The 26,182-nt window shown below is 39.5% G+C and overlaps 1 protein-coding gene across 13 annotated transcripts in view; it reads left to right on the top strand.

Annotated features, from left to right (window-relative positions):
• The window catches only part of LOC118152276 (uncharacterized), a 125,758-nt gene that overhangs the window by 41,412 nt on the left and 58,164 nt on the right, over nt 1-26,182 (top strand). For 10 of the 13 annotated variants that reach the window (XR_013525527.1, XR_013525518.1, XR_013525516.1 and 7 more), the window contains exons 2-3: nt 25-184; nt 15,440-15,555. The gene's annotated coding sequence lies outside the window, so the exon portion shown is untranslated. Of the gene's footprint in view, nt 1-24; nt 185-881; nt 968-7,089; nt 8,383-15,439; nt 15,556-26,182 lie in introns of those variants that run through there. The other 3 variants (XR_013525517.1, XR_013525523.1, XR_013525530.1) reach the window with 2 other exon arrangements.

A 26,182-nucleotide genomic window follows, 5' to 3' on the forward strand; every position in this document is an offset into this window, starting at 1 on the left:
TTTCACTGTTTCTGTTTTTCCCAGGGGCAGTGGCATCCTCATGCCAGCTGGTCTCCTAGTGGCTGCCCCTGTGACCTGCTTCTGAATGGCCAGGCAGGAAAGGACTCCCACTGTGTTGCATTTAAAGAAAAGAAAAAGATGAATTAAGTGAAAAGCTCTGCAAACAACTGAGTGTAATTATTGGGTATGTATAAATTTATGCATATTTTCCTTTGTGAATCTGTTGATTTATTGCTTTTTAAATAAAAAAGGGATCTGTCCAAAAGGTGAAAACAAAGTATTTTACACATTTTTCTTCTTTTGGCTGTTTTAGCCTAAGGACAGAAAACCTCCAGGCCGGTTAGTATTCTAGGCATTTAAAAGACCCTCAAGTATCAGCTCTTTGGAAGCCCAGTGTTTTTAAATTTGCAAAATAGACAGGGCAGATGCCATGATTCCATCTCCCTAGGACTTATTTCAGGAGTTTGATTAACTCGTTTGTCTCAGCAAAGGGAAACTGAAGTGTCCGCTTGGAAGAAGATGGCCGGGGGGTGGGGGGTGAGGGTGGGGGTGGGGGTGGGGGTGGGGGTGGGGTGGGGTGGGGTGGAGGGGTATTTGGATGAGGGCTGTTGTTTGCCGAAATCAAAGCAGCACTGCACATGCTAAAAAGTCTAATTCGCAGACCCTCCGTGCTTAGTTGTAGCATTGACTTCAAGCCTGTTTGGTCAGAAGTGGCCACTTGAGCCGTCTTAGGGCGGGGCAAGGGCTTCTTTGTTTCAGAAAGCACTTCCCTTGGGGAGAAGGGAATGTGAGGTGAGGGAGCCCTCTTTTGGAGGAGGAAGGCTAAGGAGGAAAGTCAAGAAGATCTAAGCCAAGGGAGCCTTGTTTGTCTTTGCCTGCAGGTAGGTACTCATGAGTGAGCCAGCCTGCATTTCTGAACTCACGTCGTGGGAAAAGCAACAAACACTTTTAAGACAAAAGATAAAGGGTAACTATCCAAGTGAAACACTTTTCCCAAAATAGCTAGATTCTAGGTGACAGGGTTAGAATTGTTCTCTTGTGGTTTGGCTAACATAAGGGACTCCCAAGACAAGAGCAGAAAGTGTGGAGATGGTTACATGTCGGTTGGAGCGAAGTGGGAGCAGGAACCTCCTTCTATTTAGGGCACAAATCTTTACACATGGATGACATTAGAAAGATTCCACTGTGGGCCTGAGTCCACTTCCTTTGCTTTTCAGAACGGGTCCCAAGATTAACAGCAAAAGTAATCCAAGTGAAAATAATCCATGAATTTGAACACTTTTTTGGGTGTAGTAGGAAGTTTCTCACAGGTGTCTGATGACCCTACGTCCTGGTACCCACACCTTTGCTTAATCTCTTCCCCTCAAGTGGGGCTGGTTTTACTGACTCATTTTTAATGAACAGAATATGGCAGCAGTGCTGGGATGTTATTTCTGGATGATGTTGTACAAGACTGTGACTTCTGTCTAGGTCACGCTCCTCTTTGTATCCTCTCTTGCCCACTCTGGTGAAGCCAGTGCCACATTGCCAGCTGCCCTACAGAGAGGCCATGTGGCAAGGAGCTGAGGGCAGCCTCTGGCTGACAGCTGTAAGGAACAGAGGCTCTCAGCCCAATAGCTTGCAGATAACTGAATTCTGTCACCAACCTTGTGAGCGAGCATGGAAGTGGCTTCTTTTCCTGTTGAGCTTTGAAATGGCTACAATCTGCTGTCACTGTGATTCAGCAAATGCAAGTCCTAAAACATGCCAGCTTCCTGAATCACAGGATATGTGAGATGAAAGTGTGGTTGCTTATGAGTATTTCTTCCACAGCAATAGATAACTAATACACTGAGTTGTATTATTATTTTTTTGTTTTTAATTTTTTTATTTTTGAGATGGAGTCCCACTCTGTTGCCCACGCTGGAGTACAGTGGCATGATCCCTGCTCACTGCAACCTCTGCCTCCCGTGTTCATCGATTCTCATGCCTCAGCCTCCCAAGTAGCTGGGATTACAAATGCCTGCCAGCATGCCTGACTAATTTTTGTATTTTTAGTAGAGACAATGTTTCATCATGTTGGTTAGGCTGGTCTCGAACTCCTGACCTCAGATGATCCACTTGCCTCAGCAAGTAATCCCAAAGTGTTGGGATTACAGGCGTGAGCCACTGTGCCCGGCTAAGGTATTATTTTACTGCACCTTCTTCTCTGCTTTGTACACCTACTTGTCTGCTGAGTCCTATAAAGATTCATTTATTAAAGTTTTCATTTCTTCCCTCCTCTCCAGTTTTATAGACACAGTCTATTCCAACAAAAGCTATAAAGTTCCTGGGAACTTATAGGGAAATAAATTAGATGTCCTGACAGCTGCAGAATGTCCTCTAGACACTGTCCTCATTACACTGCCCCTTGGTTCTTCCAGTTCATCAAATCTCATTTAGCTGTGCACCAATGAGACTGCCTTTGGCTGGAAGTGACATAAAGCCTGAAAAATAGTGGATTATGTAAGCAAAGAGTTTCTTTTTCTCACACAACAAAAAGTCTGGAGCTGAGTTGTCAAGGATGTTGTTCTGTTTGAGTTGACAAACTTTGTTAAAGGTCAGAGAGTATTTTAGGCTTTGTGGGCTGTACCATCTCTGCTGCAACTACTAAACTCTGCCTTTAGAGCACAAAAGCAGCACAGACCATATGTAAACAAATGACCGTGTATCAGTAGAACTTTATTTATGGGCAATGAAATACAAATTTCATGTTACTTTTATGTCATAAAATATTACATTAAAAAAAATTCCCCCCGGGCGCCGTGGCTCATGCCTGTAATCCCAGCGCTTTGGGAGGCTGAGGCAGACAGACCACGAGGTCAGGAGTTCAAGACCAGACTGGCTAACAAGGTGAAACCCCATTTCTTCTAAAAAATACAAAAATAAGCTGGGCATGGTGGCTCATGCCTGTAATCCCGGCTACTTGGGAGACTGAGGCAGGAGAATTGCTTGAATCGGGACCAGGGAGGTAGAGGTTGCAGTGAGCCGTGATTGTGCTACTGTACTCCAGCCTGGGCTACAGAGTGAGACTCCATCTCAAAATTTTATATATATATATATCACTAAGGCATGTAGTCACCAGATCTAAGGTCATTGTTCACATGCTCAGTCATAAAGCAGGTCTCTGAAATCATATCAATTATACATTCAGACCACAGTGGAATAAAAATGCAAGTAAACACCAAGAAGATCTCTTAAAGTCACACAGTTACATAGAAATTAAACAACTTGCTCTTGAATGACTTTTGGGTAAACAATGAAATTAAAGCCGAAATTTAAGAACTATTTGGAATAAATGAAAACAGAGACACAGCATACCAGAATATCTGGGATGCAGCTAAAGCAGTGTTAAGAGGAAAGTTTATAGTGATAACACCTACCTCAGGAAGTTAGAAAGATCTCAAATTAACAATGCAACATTGTACCTGGAGGAACTAGAAAACCAAGAACAAACTAACCCCAAAGCTAGCAGAAGAAAAGAAAAACTAAAATCAGGGCAGAATTGACTAAAATTGAGACACAAAAATCGATACAAAGAATCAACAAAAACAAAAGCTAGTTTTTTGAAAGGATAAATAAGATTGAGAGATTGCTATCTAGATTTACAAAGAAAAAAAGGAGATTCAAATAAGCACAATTGGAAACAAAAAAAGGTGACATTATAATTGATTCTACAGAAATAAAAAAGATTCTCAGAGACTATTATAAATACCTCTAAAAACTAAAAATATAGAGGAAATGGGTAAATTCCTGAAAACAAACAGCCTCCTAAGTCTGAGTCAGGAAGATAAAACCTGGAACAGACCAATATTGAGTTCTGAAATTGAGTCAGTAACAGAAAAACCTACCAATCAAAAACAGCCCTGGACCAGATGGATTTGCAGATGAATTCTCTTAGATATATAAAGAAGAGCTGGTACCAATCCTACCGAAACTACTCAAAAAAGTAGAAAAGGAGGGCCTTCTCCTTAACTCATTCTATGAAGCAAGCATCACTCAGATATCAAATCTAGCAAAGACACAACAAAAGGAAACTACAGGTCAATATGTCTGACGAATATAGATGCAAAGATCTTTAACAAAATACTTGCAAATAGAATTCAGCAGCATGTCTAAATGTTCATTTGCAATGATAAAGTAAGTTTTGTTCCTGGGATGCAAAGCTGGTTCAACATATGCAAATCAATAAATGTAATTCACCACATAAACAGAATTAAAAACAACCATGTGACCCTTTCAGTAAACATGTAAAAATCTTTTAATAAAATCTAACATTCCTTCATGATAGAAACCTTCAATAGGCTGGGTGTGGTGGTTCATGCCTGTAATCCCAGCACTTTGGGAGGCCGAGGTGGGCAGATCACGAGGTCATGAGATGGAGACCATCCTGGCTAACATGGTGAAACCCCATCTCTACTAAAAACACAAAGAATTATCCAGGTGTGGTGGCACATGCCTGTAATCCCAGATACTCAGGAGGCTGAGGCAGGAGAATTGCTTGAAACCGGTAGGTAGAGGTTGCAGTAAGCTGAGATTGCACTACTGCACTCCAGCCTGGGCAACAGAGCAAGACTCTATCTCCAAAAAACACACACAAAAAACTTCAGTTGACCAGGCATCAAAGGAACATACCTCAGAATAGTAAGACCTGTTCATGACAAACCCACAACCAACATCATACTGAATAGGGAAAAGCTGAACACATTCCATTTAAGAACTGGAACAAGACAAGGAGTCTCCTCTCACCACTTCTATTGAACATAGTACTGGAAGTCCTAGTCAGAGAAATCAGGCAAGAGAAAGAAAGAAAAGAACACCCAAGTGGGAAAGGAATTCAAAATGTTCCTCCTTTCTGGTGATATCATCTATGCCTAGATGACCCCTAGTCTCTTCCCAGAGTCTTCTAGAAGTGATAAACAACTTCAGTAAAGATTCAGGATACAAAAATAAATATACAGAAATCAGTGGCATTTCTACACCCCAGGAACGTTCAACCTGAGACCCAAATTAAGAATACAATCCCATTTATAACAGACACACACACACACATACCTGGAAATATATCTAACCAAAGATGTAAAAGATCTCCACAAAAAGAACTACAAAATGTTGCTGTAAGAAATCATAGATAATACATATAGAAAAGTTCCCATGCTCATGGACTGGAAGAATTATCATTAAATGGCCATACTGCCCTAAGCAATATACAGACTCAATGCTATTCCTGTCAAATTACTAATGTCTCTATTTTACAGAATTAGAAAATCTATTCTGTAATTCATATGTCACCAAAAAAGATCCCAAATAGACAAAGCAACTCTAAGCAAAAAGAACAAAGCTGGAGGCATTCACACTACCCAACTTTAAACTATACTACAAAGCTACTATAATCAAAACAGCATTGTACTGATACAAAACAGGCACTTTGACCAATGAAGTAGGGTGGAGAATCCAGAAATAAAGCTGCACATCTACAACAATCTGATCTTTGACAAAGTTAACTATGGGGGTTTCTAGGTGCTGGGATAACTGGTTAGCCATATGCAGAAGAATGAAACTGGACCCCTACTTCTCATTGTATACAAAAATTAACTCAAGATGGATTAAGACTTAAATGTACAACTTAAAACAATTAAAATTTTATAAGAAAAACTAGGAAATGCCCTTCTGGACATTGGCCTTGGCAAAGAATTTATGCCTAAGTCTCCAAAAGCAATTGCAATGAAAACAAAAATTGACAAGTGGGATCTAATTAAACTAAAGAGCTTCTGCCCAGGAAAAGGAAACAATCAGCAGAGTAAACAGCCTATGAAATGGGAGAAACGATTTGCAAACTGTGCATCTGACAAGTTGTAATATCCAAAATCTGTAAGGAACTTAATTCAACAAGCAAAAAACAGATAACCCCATTAAAAATGGGCAAAAAACATGAACAGACACTTCTCAAAAGAAGTGTCCAACAAATATATGAAAAAATGCTCATCATCATTAGTGATTAAAGAAATGTAAATCAAAACCACAATGAGATACCATCTCAACCCAGTCGGAATGACTGTCATTAAAAAAAAAAGATGTTAGTGAGATAGTGGGGAAAAGGCAATGCTTATATGCTGTTGGTGAGAATGTAAATTAGTTCAGTCATTGTGGAAAGCAGTGTGAGTTAAAACAGCAGTTTAAGATAGCGCTACCATTCAGTCCTTCAATTCCACTATTGAGTAAATACCCAAGGGAAAATAAATTGTACTACCAAAAGACATATGCACTTTTATGTTTATCACAGCAATATTCACAGTAGCAAAGATATGAAATCAATTTCGATATTTATTGATGGTGGACTAGATAAAGAAAGTGTGGTACATATACATGATGGAATAATAGCTATAATAAAGAATAAAATCAGTCCTGTGCAGCAGTATGGATGCAGCTAGGGGCCATTATCCTAAACAAGTTAACAGAGGAACAGAAAACCAAATGCCATGTGTTTTCATTTATAAGTGAAGCTAAACATTGAGTATACATGAACATAAAGATGGGAATAATAGATACTGGGGACTGCTATTTGGGAAAGAGTAGGAAAAGGGATGAGGGTTGAACAACTAACTGTTGGGTACTCTGCTTACTCCTGGATCATTTGTATACCAAATCTCAGCAGTACACAGTTTGCCCATGTGATGAACCTGCACTTGTACCTCCTGATTATAAAATAAAAGTTGGAAAAATTATAAACACCATAATTTTAAAAAATCATAAGAAATGGGAATATATATAACCATGTGCTAATTTCCTAATTACATAGAAAAAAATACAATGGGTAGAGGGACCAGGTATTCTCTACTGCATGATAACAGCATCTTTTTCCTATTGAAAAAGTCCAAGAAAAGTTAAATAATCAGAAATTTATTTGGAGAGTGTGAGAAGTGAAAACAAAGGAAGATGCTGAAATGATTCACCCTACTCCAAAATTTGTGACTATCTTTCAGAGTTCCAGAGATGCATGAAATTAGAGTATTTTGCATGTCCTACCATGAGCTAGCAGGATATTGAATCTGAATTCTGATCAACTAATTGAATTAATACTGGAATAAGAATGAATGGCTTATCGTAAGCCTCGTAAGACATTGTCTAAGAATTTGCACAATCAGTGTTCTTGTTTGGCTAACTTATGTGGAAAAGGAACTTACTGAAACAATACTTCATCATTCACAGAATCAAATTGGAGGCTTGGAAAAAGTGTGGCAACAAAGCAAGGCAGCAGGAAATCCAGTCATGGTAATTCCATGGAACAGTCTGGTTGGGATATGACTATTAGCAACACTCAGTGCTATCACCATTTAATCCTAGCCCTATCCCCATTCGCCTGTCAATGTCAAACCATGAGTGAGTGAGTGCTGCTTCCTTGCACCATTCCTGGATAGGACTGTCTCATTGGCTAGACCTAGAACACTTACCTAATCTTCAGCTGCCCGAGGACGTGAAAGTAAAGATCTGGGACCTTAGGCTTTCTGGTGTGAGGTTTGGCCCACAAACTCTCATACAACCAGGGAAGTTCCATGAGTGAAAAAGGGGAAAATCTCATAAAAATTCACCCCTTTGCTTACTTGTTCATCATGTACACACACACACATTTCATTCTTACTTAATTTTCAATGTGGGAAAATGACCCTAGTTGATATAATGCAATATTTGTCATAAACTCAAAATGTAATAATTCTCTTCTCACAGACAACTTGCAGTCCCATTGGTTATTGTGTCCAGCTTAAATTCTGAGCCTTCCAAGTGTATATTCCTTCTTTGACAGAAAGAATCCTAACATAATGTAACCCATGAATTAAACTGTCGGTTCAATAACCATCAGTATGTCCCATATGCAGTAAGGTCATAATAAGAGAAGATACATGGGAAATTTTTAAAAATATAAATATATATCAGACACATTAAGGCATAAAATATGGATAGAGCTGACTGTACCTCTTTCTGCATTCAGTTATGAGGCCAGCTTTTATTTTATTTCTTCATCATGATGCCACTTGTTCCTTTTTTAATAGCCAGCACCTGAGTGGGCTTAGGTTCTTAATCTTAGATTCTTAAATCTTCCACAATGAGGGATCAAGCCCTTGTTGATTGTCTTGTAAGACCACAGTGGTCCTATGTCACCTCTGCCACTGGGCATGGTGGATGGAGGCATTCAAGCCACATTCCTTTCTGGTCTCTGTGAGTCCAGAATCTCCTTTTCCTTACTAGTCATGATCAATCACCACAGACAGAGCTGTTTCTTTCTTTATTGTCTTTTCACAGCTAATGACATGAGGAGTTTGAAATGGCCATGTGGCAGCCTCAGCTTCCAGTTCTTTGAAACCATTGGTATGTTCCCAGTGGAAGCATTTCTTCCAGGAAGCCATAGGGATGAAAAGGGAAAACAACATGAATGGATGATTCTGTCCGTTGGAGAAAGTGTACCTCCTGTTGGTCACTGGCTCAGAGCTTACTCTGCCAATCTTTTAGGACAACACCCTAATCCTGGCTGACACAGGAAGTGAAACTTTAGGAAGCTCTTCTGATGATTTGAGGTGATACGTACAGAATAAGATTAGTTAATTTCATCAGCTTTACTTCTTCTACTGTGAAATTTGAAGGACACAACCAAAAGCCATCTGGAAAACAAAGAGTGGTGGTGTTGGCAGAAGCCAGAAGATAGTGGGAAGTGTTGATAGAAGGCAGGAACACCATATCCAAATCTGGAATATGTCTATTTTTATGAAAATGAAGGTATCCAATGTAATTAAACTTCATCAGGTCTCTTGGGGAATGGTAATGTATCAGGGCTTGGGTTTGAAAATGAAAATTGTGTGCTGGAAATTTAAGCACCCAGCAGAGATAATAGTCAGGTAGTCAGGTCAACCTGTGAGGGGGCCTATGCATACCTCACATTACTGCCATCCTGGCCACGTTGCTTATGACATCATTAAACAGCCCCCTAGTGTGATAGAGTGAAGCTCTCTGGCATCCACAGAACCGGTCATCTGAAACACTCAAGTAATAGCATAGTCTATCTTGGAAATTGCTACCTGGTCACAAATATTTTTACTCATATATTTTCCAAGAGATCTGGAATGGTGACTGTAATGTTATGTATGTATGTTGAGTTTCTGCCCACAGTTTCTGGCTCATAATTCCCATCACCCTTGTAATAGTCCTTTGTTACAATGTTGGGGGTATTAAGCCTCAGGGGCAGGGCTCTGACGTTCTCCTGTCCTCTTTTCACTCTGATGTTCCCCCTTTTCTGATTATGGATCCAAAGACCCTCCCGTGAGAGGGTCTCATCCTATACCCTTCATTACATCAGAAGCTGATGTAATGAAGTTTCTATAAGGACCCAAGAGGATTGGGTTCAGTGAGCTTCCAGATAGCTGAACACATGGAAGTTCATGGAGGGTGATGTGCCCAGGGAGGGCATGGAAGCTCCGATCCCCTTCTCCCATACCTCACCCTATGCATCTCTTCATCTGTATCATTTGCAGTATCCTTTATAATAAACTGGTAAATGTACTTCCCTGAGTTCCATGAGCTCCTCCAGCAAATTAATTGAACCCAAAGAGGTGGTCATGGGAATCCCAACTTGAAGCCAGCCAGCCAGAAGTTTCAGAGGCTCAGACTTGCGACTGGTATGGGATGGGGTGCAGTCTTGGAGTCTGAGCCCTCAGTCTGTGGGATCTGACACCATCTCTGGTGGATAGTGTTGGAACTGAATTAGAGGACACCCAGCTGGTGTCTGCTCCTTGGTGTGTGAAGAAAACCCCCACATATTTGGTCACAGAAGTCTTCTGTGTTGATGATTACTGTGGCTTGAAAGTAGAGGAAAAACACGGTTTGAGGAGAATTTTTTTCTATACAGTGAGAACATGTCTAACATGAGGATTGGTAAAGAGGAGAGTGAGTGAGAAAGGGAGTGTTTGGAGCTGAGAATGTTTATAGAAGTTGTATGTGCTTAGATTTTAGGCCATTATAAGGAATCTCACTTGCACTCTGGGTAAGATGGAAACCCATGGTATATTGGTCTGTTCTCACACTGCTAATAAAGACATATGTGTCTATTTGTGGGGAGGCCTCACAGTCATGGTGGACAGCAGAGGAGAAGCAAAGGCACATCTTACATGATGGCAGGCAAGACAGCTTCTGCAGGGGAACTCCCCTTTATAAAACCATCAGATCTTGTGAGACTTATTCACTATCGTGAGAACAGCATGGGAAAGACCCTCCCCCATGATTCAATTCCTCCCCATTGGTTCCCTCCCATTTCACATGGGGATTATGGGAGCTACAATTCAAGATGAGATTTGGGTGGGGACACAGCCAAACTATATCACATGGGAAGGCTTTTGAACAGAAGAGTGACTTGGTCTCAATTATGTTTTGAAAGGGTCACTCTGGGTGTTGTATGTGGAATGGACTATATAGGTGGCAGGAGTAGAAACAGGAAGATCAGCTACATGGCCACTGCAGTAACCCAGGGAGGAAGTGCGGTGCCTTTGGTGGAGGTGGTGAGAAGTGCCTCCACCACCTCCTTTAAAGTGCTTCTGGATGTGCTTTAAAGACAGGAGTGAAAGACTCTGCTGTGGTGAGTTAGAGAAGGAGTCACTGGGAAGTTCCTGGTCAGTTGCGGGGGAAAAAGAGGGGACTCAAAGATAACTCCATGTTTTTTACCTTAGCAATTAGAAAGTTAGAGTTGCCATTTAATGAGAGAGGAAAGACCATGGGAGAAGCCAGTATGTGTAGGGAAGTTCAGGAGTTTATTTCTGGACATAGAAGCTTGATATGCGAGTTATGTGCTCAAGTGGAGATGTCAGGTTAGTTGCTGACTGTGGGAGATTCAAGTTCGGAGGCAATGTCTGACTTCAGTGACATTGTCCGACATATAACTTTAGGACTCATTAGTATTTAAGGACAATTAGGGAGAGAATTAGTGAACTGAATATGGGTTTGAAGAATGCAAAATGTGGCAAAGAGTGATAAAATAATAGGCCTGGAGGAAAGGAGCAAGATGCTCCACCGTATGTCAAGAGGAGATAGGAAGAGTGGGAGAAGACATGATGCTTGGAAAATACGTGGCTACTAGTTTTTCAGAATCGATGAGAGATACGAATTTGTACATTTGAAAGTCCAGAGAATATCAAGCAGAGTGAATAAAAGTGAAAGTATATGTTGATGTATCGAGTGAAATTGAAGATTAGAACAAATAAATGCCCCAAATCTTAAATAGCAGAGAAAAGAAGAGATGAGGCCAGGTATGGTGGCTCATGCCTGGAATCCTGGCACTTCGTGAGGTTGAGGTGAGTGGATCACCTGAGGTCAGGAGTTTGAGACCAGCCTGGCCAACATGGTGAAACCTGGTCTCTACTAAAAATACAAAAATTAGCTAGGTATGGTAGTGTGTGCCTGTAATCCCAGCTACCTGAGAGGCTGAGGCAGGAGGATCGCTGGAACCCGGGAGGTGGAGCCTGTAGTGAGCCAAGATCATGCAGCTGCCCTCCAATGTGGGCAACAGAGTAAGACTTTATCTCAGGAAAAAACAAAACAAAACAGATGAATCTAATTGTCAACTGGATTGGCAGTTCACTTCTACACAGCAAAAATAAACACTAAAGGTACTAGAATTGTCAAGGTATTGAGAGAAAATAACTGTCATGCTGCATAGCTAACCTGTCATTCAAGAACAAAGGAAAAATAAAGATTTTCAGGCACAGTTTTCTATTAGCAGACTTTTAAAAATCTTCTGAAGAATATATTTCAGGAAGAAGCCAGTTAAGTGAGCTGCAAAAACCAGTAGTGGGGTGCAGGGGAAATACAAGTATATGGGAAATCTCACCAAGTAATAAATGCACAGAACAACAAAAACGAGAATAACAGATCCAGATTATGGGGAAAAGACAGAGGTAAATTGCTGGCGATAAAAATATGTAAGATCAGAGAGTGATAATCAAAGTTAAAAGTTTCTTGCAGTGATTGTGAGTGGAATTGAGCTATTGATTAGATTTCTTTGTCTTCAACTTTCAAGTTCAGGGGTACATGTGCAGGATGTGCAGGTTTGTTATACGTAAATGTGTGCTATGGTGGTTTGCTGCGTAGATTGTCCCATCACCTAGATATTAAGCCCAGCATCCATTAGCTTTTGTTTCTGATGCCCTCTCTCCCCCTGACCCCCACCAAAAGGCCCCAGTGTGAGTTTTTCCCCGCTACGTGTCTACGTGTTCTTATCATTTGGCTCCCACTTATAAGTGTTAGCATGTGGTGCTTGGTTTACTCTTCCTTCAATAGTTTGCTGAGGATAATGGCTTTCACCTCCATCCATGTCCCTGCAAAGAACATGATCTTGTTCTGTTTTGTGGCTGTATTGTATTCCATGTTGTATATGTACCATGTTTTCTGTATCCAGTCTATCATTGATGGGCATTTGGGTTGATTCCATGTCTTTGCTATTGTGAATAGTGCTGCAATGAACATATATGTGCATGTATCTTTATAAAAGAATAATTTATATTCCTTTGGATATGGACCCAGTAAAGGGATTGCTGGGTTAAATGGTGTTTCTGCCTCTAGGTCTCTGAGGAATCACCACACTGTCTTCCACAGTGGTTGAACTAATTTATCCTCCCACTAATAGTATAAAAGTGTTCCTTTTTCTCTACAACCTTGCCAGAATCTGTTATTTTTGACTTTTTGATGATAGCCATTCTGACTGGTGTGAGATGACATCTCATTGTGGTTTTGATTTGCATTTCTCTAATGATCAGAGATATTGATTAGATGTTGTTAGGTGAGGTGTGCAGGTTGTTAAATTTAACACTTAAAAATAAAACTTCCAGATCATTGGAGGTTAAAGAAAGAAATAAAGAAAACTTGGCTAATGTAACAGAGAAGAGAAAATGAAAGGGGCAGATAAAAATATAATAACAGAAATAACAAATTATTATAGAAATTTAAAATTGAATAATTATGATCTATATAAGTAAACTCACTATTTTTAAAAGACAGAGAGAATCAGATTGGTTAAATAAAATCCGTAAATTTGTTACACTTGGATGTGTGATGGTCATTTCAGACGCAGGAAACAAAACTTATTTCCTGGCTCTTCATGTGTCCATGTCAAGAGGCCTACTGCAGTAATGTTCCTGGCCTCTGGTCCTAGTGCTATGGCTTCTTCCCACAACCAGTGGCCCAGGAGTTTCTAGATTGAGTCAAGCTAATCTAATAAAATGTTGCAAAACCTGAAAATCCACTTCTTTTCTTTCCTTTCTGCCTTGGATCTATATGAGGTAGCAATACTGGGTAAGTGTGTCTTCCCTGAGATTTTAACTTTTCCTTGGGTGTGCTCTTCTTTTTTTTTAAAGGCAGGGTTTCACCATGTTGGCCAGGCTGGTCTCAAACTCCTGACCTCAGATGATCTACCTGCCTCAGCCTCCCAAAGTGCTGGGATTAGACCACACCCAGCTGGTAAGCTCTTCTATGATCTGGACTGGAAGGTGGAGGCAGAGACAGCGAAAGACAGAGAGGGAGAGAGAACCAGCCACACTGGCTTTCACAAACAAGTCACATTCCCCACACATCTTTAGTAAGAAAGGTGATGTTTCATCTCTCTGCTTGACTCTAGAAGCTTTTGGTTTCAAACCAGAAATGGGAATTGAGGTGTTGGTGGTTAAGCCTCCTCTCCACCGAACAAGATTTCCAAACCGTAGTATGGGTTTTCTTCTTAAACTTGCTCCTCCTGCAGTCTTCTATCTCAGAAAATGGCTATTCAATTCTTCTAATCACCTTGGATGTGCCCTTTCCATTACATCTTATATCCAACCCAACAGCAAACTATCTTGGCTCTGCCTTCAATATAACATTTAGAATCTGACCATGGCTCCCTACTTTCAGTGCTACCCACCCCGGCTCTGCCACCCATGGAAGTTTCTCACCTGGAATATTGTCATAATCTGTTCTTCAGTGCAAATCAGATCCTGTCATTCATCTATTCCATTTAACTCAGAGGAAAGTCCAGCATCCTTATTATCACCTCAAGGCCTTTTGGGAGCTGTCCTCCCTCCATCTTGCCAGCCCACCCCAGGCTGACCTCTTCTGTGCTCTCCCTGTGACCCTTTGCCCTATTTACAGAAGTGGGATTGGCCACCTGCTGTCTCCAAGTGTGCCCAAGCCTGCTTTTGACTGTGGGCTTGTTCCCCATCTCTTTCTTAAGCTTGGGATCTATTTTTTGCAGTTTTTCTCTGGCTTGCTTCCTGATTTTCTTGTCTTCTCAAGCACCACTTTATCTGCAAATTCTTCACTGACCACCCTCCCCAAAACAGTACCATTTCCACTCCCCCATACCCTCTTACTCTAATCTGTTTTTCTTCATACCTCTTTTATTACCTTGTTCGGTATTGTCTTTCTTTGTCTCCTGCCCTGTGACTGCCGCCAGTAGACTATAAACTCCTCGAATGCAGGGGCTTTGTTGAGTTCACTTCTGTTCTCCCTTTGCCTAGAACTGTACCTGGCACAGAATAACCAGTGAATACGATTTTTGTTTTGAGTTAACTGTGAATGCTATTTGTGAGAGGTAATCCTAAAATATGGAATAGGAAACTGAGAATGTTATTCCAGGAAAATATTAACCAAAAGAAAGCTGGAGTGGCTAGTGGTATGAATGACTGGCAAGGCAGACTTTAATGCCAAAACAATATTTAAGATAAAGACAATCACTATACCAAGAGAAAAACAGAAAAATTTCTAGTAAGATACAAGAAATTGTATCCCCCATGTGTCCCCCATCCCCATGTTACCACTTGGATCTGTACGATGCAAACATTTTAAATTAAATTTGGAATTTTCCAAGTTACATTTGGAAATGGACAGATCTGAAGTCATGATGAGGAATTTTGACATGTCCAGCTCAGTAATTCATAAAAAAAATATTAGGTAGGATTTGGGAGATTAAAATTTAAAAGCTTGATATAATGGATACACATCCTTGTTCCCAAGATGTGTATCCATTCTTGAATGTTCATGACACATGAAACAATTTCCTAAATGCCAAAAACTAATATCAAACATACTGTGGTCTCTCACCACAGTGCAATCAAATTAGAAAGCAATATAAAATATTAATCATTATCCATAATTGAAAATTTAAAACACAATTTTAAGTATCCCCTGGGTCAAAGAAGAGTCCATTACGGAAATTTAAAAATATCCGGAAGTGAAGGATAGCACCAGTGTTAGAGAACAAAACTAATGAGATGCAATTAACATTGTAAATGGAAAGATGACTGGATCCTAAATGCTTCCATTGGAAAGGAAGAGGACTATGAAATAAGAACTAAGTGTCCAAGTGAAGAAGCTTGCAAAGACTCAAACTTCGTTTTTTTTCTTCTCATTTTAAAAGAAATGAAAACTTGTCCTGGCCCCTGAACGTATTGCCAGCTGTCATCCCTGCTTCTATGATGCATGTGTAGGGCGGAGATTCAGCTAAATGGAGCATCTATGGCAAGAAGCTTCAAGGTGAGCATGAAGAAAATAGAGTAAGTTCTCATGTCCTACTCATGGATTTCTCATCCAGCCTTCCAGCTGGAGCACAGCACGCAGTTGCTGAGTTGATCCTGACAGCATGTCCTCTCAAGGACTGAGATTGTCGGTGACTTTTTCTGTGTGTGATGAATCATGAGGTGTCTTAGCAGAAGTGAGAAGATTGGAATAGGCTAATTAGCTTCTGAAAGTTAAAAATTGATGTGGTAGAAGAAAAATAATAATTATTTTTGCTTAACCTCTATTTTCCATATCAAAATAAGATACACTAAGTGACAGAAACTTTGCTTTTAAAGACAAGTAAGGACGCAAGAAAGATGTCTGCTCTGAATTCATCATTCACATGGCTAACTTTCTTCCTTCTTTTGGGTCTTTGCTGAAATGTCATTTTATCCCAGAGGACATCTCTGAGCACCATGTGTAAAATGGCAACATCCCCTAATACTAAACACCCCAACCCCCTTGCTCTCCTTTATTGATCCCTATGCCCCATCAGGAATGGGAACTGACTTGGCAGTGACTTGGTGTCTTGTTCACTGTTGTTTCTACAATGTATGGTTATGGTTGACATAAATATTTAAATGTCAATTGGCATTTGATGAATAAAACATAAATGTGTTTGCTTGAGTATTTATTAAAATGGGGACCCTGGACTTGAACCCTTGGCAGTTGCAATTGCTGACCACGTTGGAAGCTTCAACTATCATCCGGTTTAGTGGTCAGAGTTGATTTGGCTAATTTGAATGATTCAGCAAGTCTTTCATACTTATTCATTATGCTAATTACATCATTCCCAATCTGCATGGTCCAGGGGAGTAGATTTTCTTGTCTATAGACTGTCAGACTAGAATAGACAAGAAGATTTGCTCTCTTTTTAGAATCTCTGCAAATGTGTTGAAGATATATTTGTGGAGAAAAAAAATTCTCCATTCTTCCTTCTCTCATATGTGAATCTGGGCTTGGACATTGAGAGCAATTCATGCCTGTCAACCTGAACAAAGAAAATTTAAGAAAAGAGATACAGGAAGATACTGAAAGTGAAGTCCTGATAGGACTTTATAACTTAAAGTCTCCCAGGACACCCCAGTTTTCTGGTAGTGATAGAAAGTAATATTTCTTAGAGCAATTGGACAAATAAAATGGCACTGGCCTGAGTGAAAAATGGGGTTATGATGACCCTGAATGACTGTGGTTAGTATATGGGTAGTAATGAGGCTCTTTATCCTCTATCTTTGTTGACAGGTCATTCTTGCCATTAGTAACTGGAACAAGAGTTAAAATGCATGTGGCATTTCCAAAATGCCATTTCTTATTGAAAGGTTAGGGCCATAATAAAGTTTTAGGGAACATATGAGGCCATCTTTCTTGTTTATTGTAAGATGTGTGGTTAAAAGGTTTGCTGTCATCCATGCCAAAGATGCTATGATTGCAAGCTAGTAACAGCTTGGTTTCTAAACATTCAGTGACCTGATATCATGAATGATTAGTGTGTTGGAAAGAGCGATTATTCTTTTCACATATGTATTTTAACTCTAGGGAGCCTCTTATGTGAGATGTATGCAGACATGTTTCATGGTGAGCGAAATGATTTCCTTTAAATTTCAAATAGATGTCAAAACACCATGTGATAAAATCTACAATGCAAGTTATATGATAAAAGTAAAGTTATTTTCATAAGAACAATTTTGCATAGGATAAGAGTAAAGTTCTTTAAAATGTTTTCTTTGACTCAGAAGAATTCATTATAGAACTTATGTTGACCTAAAATTGGAACATGATGAAATTAAATTTGAAGTATCACAAAGTGATTTATGGGACCAGCCACCTGTCACATCTGAATCAAAGTTCAGAGTAGTTGCTGTTTTACTTAATAGCACACCTTTACTAACGATTATAAGGAATGAAGACAAAGTAAAATGTGTAGAATTTATGGAACACTGTGGAACGCATTAGTGATTAATGGTTATGAAATATCAACTATATAAACCTACAAATATTTAGCACCTTTTATTTTACAAGGTGTTCCACATCTATTAGCTTATTAAGCACGCAGAACAACCTCAGTTTCAGTATTTATCTTGGGTCAGTTTTACCTGTTCTTGGGGATATTCAGGAAGGAAGGTACTCAGGAATATCTATTCCAAGACACATCCTTCTTAAGTGGCAGAGCCTGGAATCTTCTGCCTTTTTTCCTACCAGTCCCCATGCTGAAGGTTGAAATCTGGCAACCTCCTTGTCTTGAACCACTATGTTGGCTGTTTAATACTGGGTGCTGCAGATGTGTACGTGAAGATGGCAGAAAATGTTCATATGAATGAAAGAGATGATAAAATAGATGTTTCAAAATAATTTAGAAAGCCACCATAAAGGAATAAGTTCTGCCCCAAATGCTAACAAGGGGCAATTTGAATATAAGCAGTACAGCATTTATCTTGACTACTTTCTAGACTGAAATTGGCATATTTAACCTATAATTTAAAAATTGGTCATCCATATATGTAGTTTAAAAATTGGAGGGCATAAAAAAGCTTATAATGAAAGGCAGTGTCTTTCAAAGGCACTGACTGATCCCAGTCTTCTCCTCCCAATCCCGAGCTCCCACCTTTATGAGTTCTGTATTGACTTTGATATTGCCAGGGTGCTAACGTTGATAATCTGAATTTTAACATGGATTAAGTCTCCTGTGCTTTGGATATAGAATGATTAAAACACAATAAACAGCAATAGCCTCCTAACTGGTCTTTATGCTTCCACCTTTGCCCTTCTAATATGTGCTCATCATAGCAGCCTGAATGATGTTGTTGAAGATCACATCACTCATCGGGCCTTGTTCCCTACAATGTCCACCATTCACTCAATGTGAAAGCAAAGTCCTTCTAAGGACCTATGAAGCCCTACACAACCCACCCACCTCCTCCCACTCAACTTCCCTCCCACCTTCCCATGCTCTCTCTTTCATTTGCTCTGAAAGTCACCAACTACAAAGACCACAGGTAGATAAATCCACAAAGATGGGAAGAAGCCAGCACAAAAAGGATGAAAACACCCAAAACCAGAATGCCTCTCCTACTCCAAGGGATCACAACTCCTCACCAGCAAGGGAACAAAGCTGGATGGAGAATGAGTCTGATGAATTGACAGAAACAGGCTTCAGAAGGTGGGTAATAACAAACTTCTCTGAGCTAAAAGAACATGTTCTAACCCAATGCAAAGAAACTAAGTACCTTGAAAAAAGGTTAGATGAGATGCTAACAAGAATAAACAGCTTAGAGAAGAATATAAATGACTTGATGGAGCTGAAAAACACAACACGAGAGCTTTGCAAAGCATGCGTAAGGTTCAATAGCAGAATCAACCAAATAGAAGAAAGGATATCAGAGATTGAGGATCACCTCAATGAAATAAAATGAGAAGGCAAGACTAGAGAAAAAAGAGTGAAAAAAAATGAACAAAACTTCCAAGAAATATGGGATTATGTGAAAGGATCTAATCTTCATTTGATAGGTGTACCTGAATGTGACAGAGAGAATGCATCCAAGCTGGAAAACACTCTTCAGGATATTATCCAGGAAAACTTCCCAACCTAGCAAGGCAGGCCAATATTCAAGTCCAGGAACTATAGAGAACACCACAAAGATATTTCTCAAGAAGAGCAACCCCAAGGCACATAATCATCAGATTCACCAGGGTTGAAATGAAGGAAAAAATGCTAAGGGAAGCCAGAGAGAAAGGTCAGATTACCCACAAAGGGAAGCCCATCAGACTTACAGTGGTCTCTCAGCAGAAATCCTACAAGCCAGAAGAGAGTTGGGGCCAATATTCAACATTCTTAAAGAAAAGAGCTTTCAACCTAGAGTATCATATCTAGTGAAACTAAGCTTTGTAAGTGAAAGAGAAATAAAATCCTTTACAAACAAGCAATTGCTTAGAGATTTCATCACCACTAGGCCCGCCTTACAGGAGCACCTAAAAGTAGCACTAAACATAGAAAGGAAAACCAGTACCAGCTACTCCAAAAAGGTACCAAATGGTGAAGAGCATCAACACAATGAAGAAACTGCATTAACTAATGGACAAAACAACCAGCTAGCATTAAAATGGCAGGATCAAAATCACACATAACAATATTAACCTTAAATGTAAATGGGTTAAATGCCCCAATCAAAAGACACAGACTGACGAATTGGATAAAAAGTCAAAACCCATTGGTGGGCTGTATCCAGGAAACCCATTTCACATGCAAGGACACACATAAGCTCAAAAGGATGGAGGAAGATTTACCAACCAAATGCAGAGGAAAAAAAAAACCAGGAGTTGCAATCCTAGTCTCTGATAAAATAGACTTTAAACCTACAAAGATAAAAAGAAGGGCATTACATAATGGCAAAAGGATCAATGCAACAAGAAGAGCTAACAATCCTAAATATATATGCACCCAATACAGGAGCACCCAGATATATAAAGCAAGTTCTTAACAACCTACAAAGAGACTTAGATTCCCACACAATAATAGTGGGAGACCTTAACACTCCACTGCCAATATTAGATCAATGAGACAGAAAGTTAACAAGGATATTCAGGATTTGAACACAGATCTCAACCAAGCAAACCTAATAGACATCTATAGAACTTTTCACCCCAAATCCACAGAATATACATTCTTCTCAGCACCACATTGCACTTACTCTAAAATTGACCAGATAATTGGAAGTAAATCACTCCTCAGCAAATGCAAAAGGACAGAAATCATAACAGTCTCTCAGACCACAGTGCAATCAAATTAAAACTCATGATTAAGAAACTAATTCAGAACCACACAACTTCATGGAAACTGAACAACTGGCTCTTGAATATTGACTGTATAAACAGTGAAATGAAGGCAGAAATAAAGATGTTCTTCGAAACCAATGAGAATGAAGACACAACGTACCAGAATTTCTGGGACACATTTAAAGCAGTGTCTAGAGGAAAATTTATAGCAATACTGACATGAGAAGCAAGGAAAGATCTAAAATTGACACCCTATAGTCAAAATTGAAAGAGCTAGAGGAACATGATCAAAAAAACTCAAAAGCTAGCAGAAGACAACAAATAATTAAGATCAGAGCAGAACTGAAGGAGATAGAGACACAAAAAATCCTTCCAAAAATAAAAAAATCCAGTAGCTGGGTTTTTGAAAAGATCAACAAAATAGACCGCTAGCCAGATTAATAAAAAATAAAAGAGAGAAGAATCAAATAGATGCAATAAAAAACGATAAAGGAGCTGTCACCACCAATTACATGGAAATACAAACCATCATCAGAGATTACTACAAACAACTCTATGCACATAAACCAGTAAACCAGGAAGAAATGGATAAATTCCTGGACACTTGCACCCTCCCAAGCCTAAACCAGGAAGAAGTTGAAACCCTGAATAGATCAATAACAAGGGTTGAAGTTGAGGCAGCAATTAATAGCCTACCAACCAAGAAAAGTCCAGTTCCAGATGGGTTCACAGCCAAATTCTACCAGACATACAAAGAGGAGCTGGAACCACTCCTCTGAAACTGTTCCAAAATTCAAAAAGAGGGAAGCCTTCTCAAATCATTTTATGAGCCCAGCATCATCCTGACACCAAAACCCGGCAGAGACTCAACAAGAAAAGAAAACTTCAGGCCAATATCCGTGATGAACATAAATGTGAAAATCTTCAATAAAATCCTGGCAAGCCGATTGCAGTAGCACATCAAAAGGCTCAACATTTGCAAGTCTATAAATATAATCCACCACATAAACAGAACTAAAGACAAAAACCACATGATTATATCAAGAGATGCAGAGAAGGCCTTTGACAAAATTCAACAGCCCTTCATGCTAAAAACTCTCAATAAACTAGGTATAGATGGAATGTATCTGAAAATAGTAAAAGTTATTTATGACAGACCCACAGCCAATATCATATTGAATGGGCAAAAACTGGAAGCATTCCTCTGAAATCTGGCACTGAACAAGAATGCCCTCTTTCACCACACCTATTCAATATAATATTGGAAGTTCTAGCCAGAGCAGTCAGGCAAGAAAAAGAAATAAAGGGTATTCAATTAGGAAAGGAGGAAGTCACATTGTCTCTATTTGCAGATGACATGATTATATATTTAGAAGACCCTGTCATCTCAGCCCCAAATCTCGTGAAACTGATAAACAACTTCTGCAAAGTCTCAGGATACAAAATCAATGTGCAAAAATCACAAGCATTCCTATTCACCAATAACAGACTTCAAGAGAGCCAAATCAAGAGCGAACTGCCATTCACAGTTGCTACAAAGAGAATAAAATACCTAGGAATACAACTAACAAAGGATGTAAAGGACCTTTTCAAGGAGAACTACAAACCACTGCTCAAGGAAATAAGAGAAGACACAAACAGATGGAAAAACATTCCATGCTCATGGTTAGGAAGAATCAATATTGTGAAAATGGCCATACTGCCCAAAGTAATTTATAGATTCAACACTATCCTCATCAAGCTACCTAAGACCCTCTTCACAGAACTGGGAAAAACCACCTTAAACTTCATATGGAACCAAAAGAGAGCCCGCATAGCCAAGAGAATCCTAAGCAAAAAGAACAAAGCTGGAGGCATCTCGCTACCTGACTTCAAAGTATACTACAAGCCTGTAGTAATCAAAACTGCATGGTACCGGTACCAGAACAGAGATATAGACCAATGGAACAGAACAGAGGCATCGGAGGCAATGCTACACATGTACAACTATCAGATGGTTGTAGATGTGTGGCATTTGCCTCCGATGCCTCTGTTCTGTTCCATTGGTCTATATCTCTGTTCTGGTACCGGTACCAAAACAGAGATATAGACCAATGGAACAGAACAGAGGCACCGGAGGCAACACAACATACATACAACTATACAATCTTTGACAAACCTGACAAAAACAAGCAATGGAGAAAGGATTCCCTGTTTAATAAATGGTATTGGGAAAGCTGGCTAGCCACGTGCGGAAAGCAGAAACTGGACCCCTTCCTAACACCTTACACTAAAATTAACTCTAGGTGGATTAAAGACTTAAACATAAGACCTAACACCATAAAATCCCTAGAAGAAAACCTAGTTCAGGACATAGGCATAGGCAAGGACTTCATGACTAAAATACCAAAAGCACTGGTCACAAAAGCCAAAATAGACAAACGGGATCTAATTAAATTCCAGAGCTTCTTTACAGCAAAAGAAACAATCATTAGAGTGAACCAGCAACCAAAAGAGTGGGAAAAAATTTTTGCAATCTGCCCATCTGACAAAGGGCTAATATCCAGAATATACAAAGAACTAAAACAGATTTACAAGAAAAAAACAAACAAACCCTTTCAAAAGTGGGCAAAGGATTGAACAGACACTTTACAAAAGAAGACATAGGAGGCCAAGAAATATGTGAAAAAATGCTCATCATTACTGGTCATTAGAGAAATGCAATTCAAAACCACATTGAGATATTATGTCACACCAGTTAGAATGGCGATCATTAAAGTATCTGGAGACAACAGATGCTGGAGAGAATGTGGAGAAATAGGAACACTTTTACACTGCTGGTGGGAGTGTAAATTAGTTCAACCATTGTGGAAAACAGTGTGGTGATTCTTTAAGGACCTAGAAATAGAAATTCCATTTGACCCAGCAATCCCATTACTGGGTATATCCAAAGGATTATAAATTGTTCTATTATAAAGACACATGCACACGTATGTTCATAGTGACGCTGTTTACAATAGCAAAGACCTAGAACCAACCCAAATGCCCATGGATGATAGACTGGACAAGGAAAATGTGGCACATATACACCATGTAATACTATGCAGCCATAAAAATTGATGAGTTTGTGTCCTTTGTAGGGACATGGTTGCATCTGGAAATTATCATTCTCAGCAAACTGACACAAGAACAGAAAATCAAACACCACATGTTCTCACTCATAGGTAGATGTTGAACAATGGTAACACATGGACACAGGGAGGGGAGCATCACACACTGTGGTCGTTGGGGGGGACTAAGGGAGGGACAGCAGGGTGTAGGGAGGTTGGGGAGGGATAACATGGGGAGAAATGCCAGATATAGGAGACGGGGCAGGGATGAAGACAGCAACCATGTATGTATATATGCAATAATCCTGCATGTCCTGTACATGTACCCCGGAACCTAAAGTGCATTAAAAAAAAAAATATATATATATATATATATATATTTACTCACCTAGTGATTATCTGTATTATGGATTTCCTCTAGAATGTAGCTTACAATGGGAAGACTTGTTTGTTTCCTATCTTGTCCACTGATGTAGTCCATGTGCCAACACAAGCCTGGCACATATTAGGGAGTCAATGAACGTGTTGAATGAACATGCAACATTTCTGTTAAGATGATTATACAAACATTGTTTATTGAAAATGGATAATCTAGGAGCTTCTTTTGATTACACTTCCTTCTCTGTGGTTCCAGTGTCATGATCGCCATGCAACGTAAGGAAATATGTTCAAATTGATTCAGCGTTCGTATTCTCTACTAAAGCAAATGAAACAGAAGCAGGCATGGTCCAGATAGAAGGCAATTTATATGAGAATTAAAAAGTGGCATGATTCTGAAGTGATTTTTTTTTTTTCATAAGACATCCTTCTTTCTTTCTATCCTTCCCTTTTGCTCCTTTTCCTTCTCTGGATGTAATACATCATCATATCAACTCTTATATTAACATTAATTCTCATATTAGCCATTTTTGCAAGTCCCCCACCTTTCCCTCTGAGATTAGCTTTTCTGCATAATTTGTCATGGTCATTGTTATGCTGCAGGCTTTCTTCAGATTTCTGGTGATTCGTGCTTTCCCAGTCATATCCAGACTAAGGTTTCCTTGGTGGCGTTTGTCAAGTAGCAGGGTTTGTTTTTTAGAGGACCTCATGACTAAACTGAGGATTGCCCTAATGCTGGAATGTGGGGGCTTTGCTCCAGGATATCAAAACTCTAAGTGTTACAATTATCACTTGATAGTTTGTCTATTTCTTTAGAGAGAGAGAAAAAACCTTGCTGCTTTCTTCATGATTAAATATCTGTCCCGCAGGACAATCTGTATGTGGAGTTGCGGGCTTCAGCCATTTCAGACGTAGACTGTTAATTAACATCCCTGCTCACTCCTGCCCTCTGCTGCCTCTGCCTTCCTGATGACAGAGCTGTGCTGAGGTCCCATCAGAACTTGGCTTCCTCCTTAGTAGCAGCCTTCTCTGTACCTATTTCTGTCTTCTAAAAATTTGTTTAATCTCTTGTTTTAGGCCGCCTCCCTCTCCCATAATTAATTAATGTGTAGGTATATAGTTAATGAAAACCACACTGCTTTATTAACATCTTAATGTAGTCTTGGGAAGAAGTGGACATACAGGTCTATACTCTGTCATCTTGAACAAAATCAAATGGACTGGTTGTAAATTCTGTAGTTTAGCTGGCTGTAATTAAGTATGAATTATGGCTATTTGATAAAAACAGTATAAAGTTGGTGCCATAGAGGCTTGCTTCTCTTCACTCTATTCTCATTGCATTGCAATTAATTTACACTAAGCATGGTACACATGCACTTAGGCTTCCTCTGCACCAGTCAGGTCTGTGTGTCTGTCCTCCCTTCTTATCCCCACTGTCCTGTTAATTTATGAAGGAAAGAAATTATGCTTTATTCCTTTTGAAGTCCTTATGCTTACCCCAGACACAAAGATATCTAGGAAATACTTGTTGAATGAAGCAGAGCAAAATCGAACTAAGACTCCAATAGCTCTTTATTCTAATCTTTACTATTACAGATTACTGCTGTGCTATCATTGTTTCTCTCCCAAACTTGGAACCTTTCAAACAAAAATACACTCTTAATACTTAGAGTCAAATTCTTCCGTTGCTTTCTGTATCTTCAGGGATTTAGGCCAACTTGGTGCAACCCAAAACAAACTCCTGTGGGTGAGAACTTGTCGGAAGTTTCTCTGTCTCCTCTCTCTCTCAGATCTAGACTGTTCTGGCAAATAAAAGGAATGTTTCTAGTTTGCCTTTCTAAACTCTGGATCTGCTTGAAGGTCTGTATGTTATTTCTTGTGTTGTGTGTAATAAAGGTCACAATACGTGATGATGATAATAGGTGCTATTCACAGTATTTATAATAGAATATGGAAACTAAAATATCTTAGGAAACAAAAAATTAGAAATGGCAATAATAATTACTATTGTAGTAATGATTTGGTAAGGGACTTATATAGGCTGATTATTAAAAAACATGTTACCAATGAATCTTTTAGAAGTATTTTAAAAGGCACTTGGACAAATCACTGCTAAGTAAGAATTTCAAGAGACTGGCTACCCCAAGTAATTTGTTCACAGGATGCATGATGCAGAATTCCATGAGCTATAGCGGACCTTTCATTAAGGGAGCAGTGACGCAAATCATGAGTGTGGAAAACAGGGCTTCCAAGCAGTTAATGAAGGAGATGTTGATTTGACATGAAGCATCTCAGTAGGCAGGCGGTGCAGCACCTCCATGTATAGAAAGAAGGACCCCACACGTGCCAGGTTACATGGTGAAGCC

The sequence above is a fragment of the Callithrix jacchus genome, chromosome 1, assembly GCF_049354715.1.
Source record: "Callithrix jacchus isolate 240 chromosome 1, calJac240_pri, whole genome shotgun sequence".
Taxonomy (NCBI): domain Eukaryota; kingdom Metazoa; phylum Chordata; class Mammalia; order Primates; family Cebidae; genus Callithrix; species Callithrix jacchus.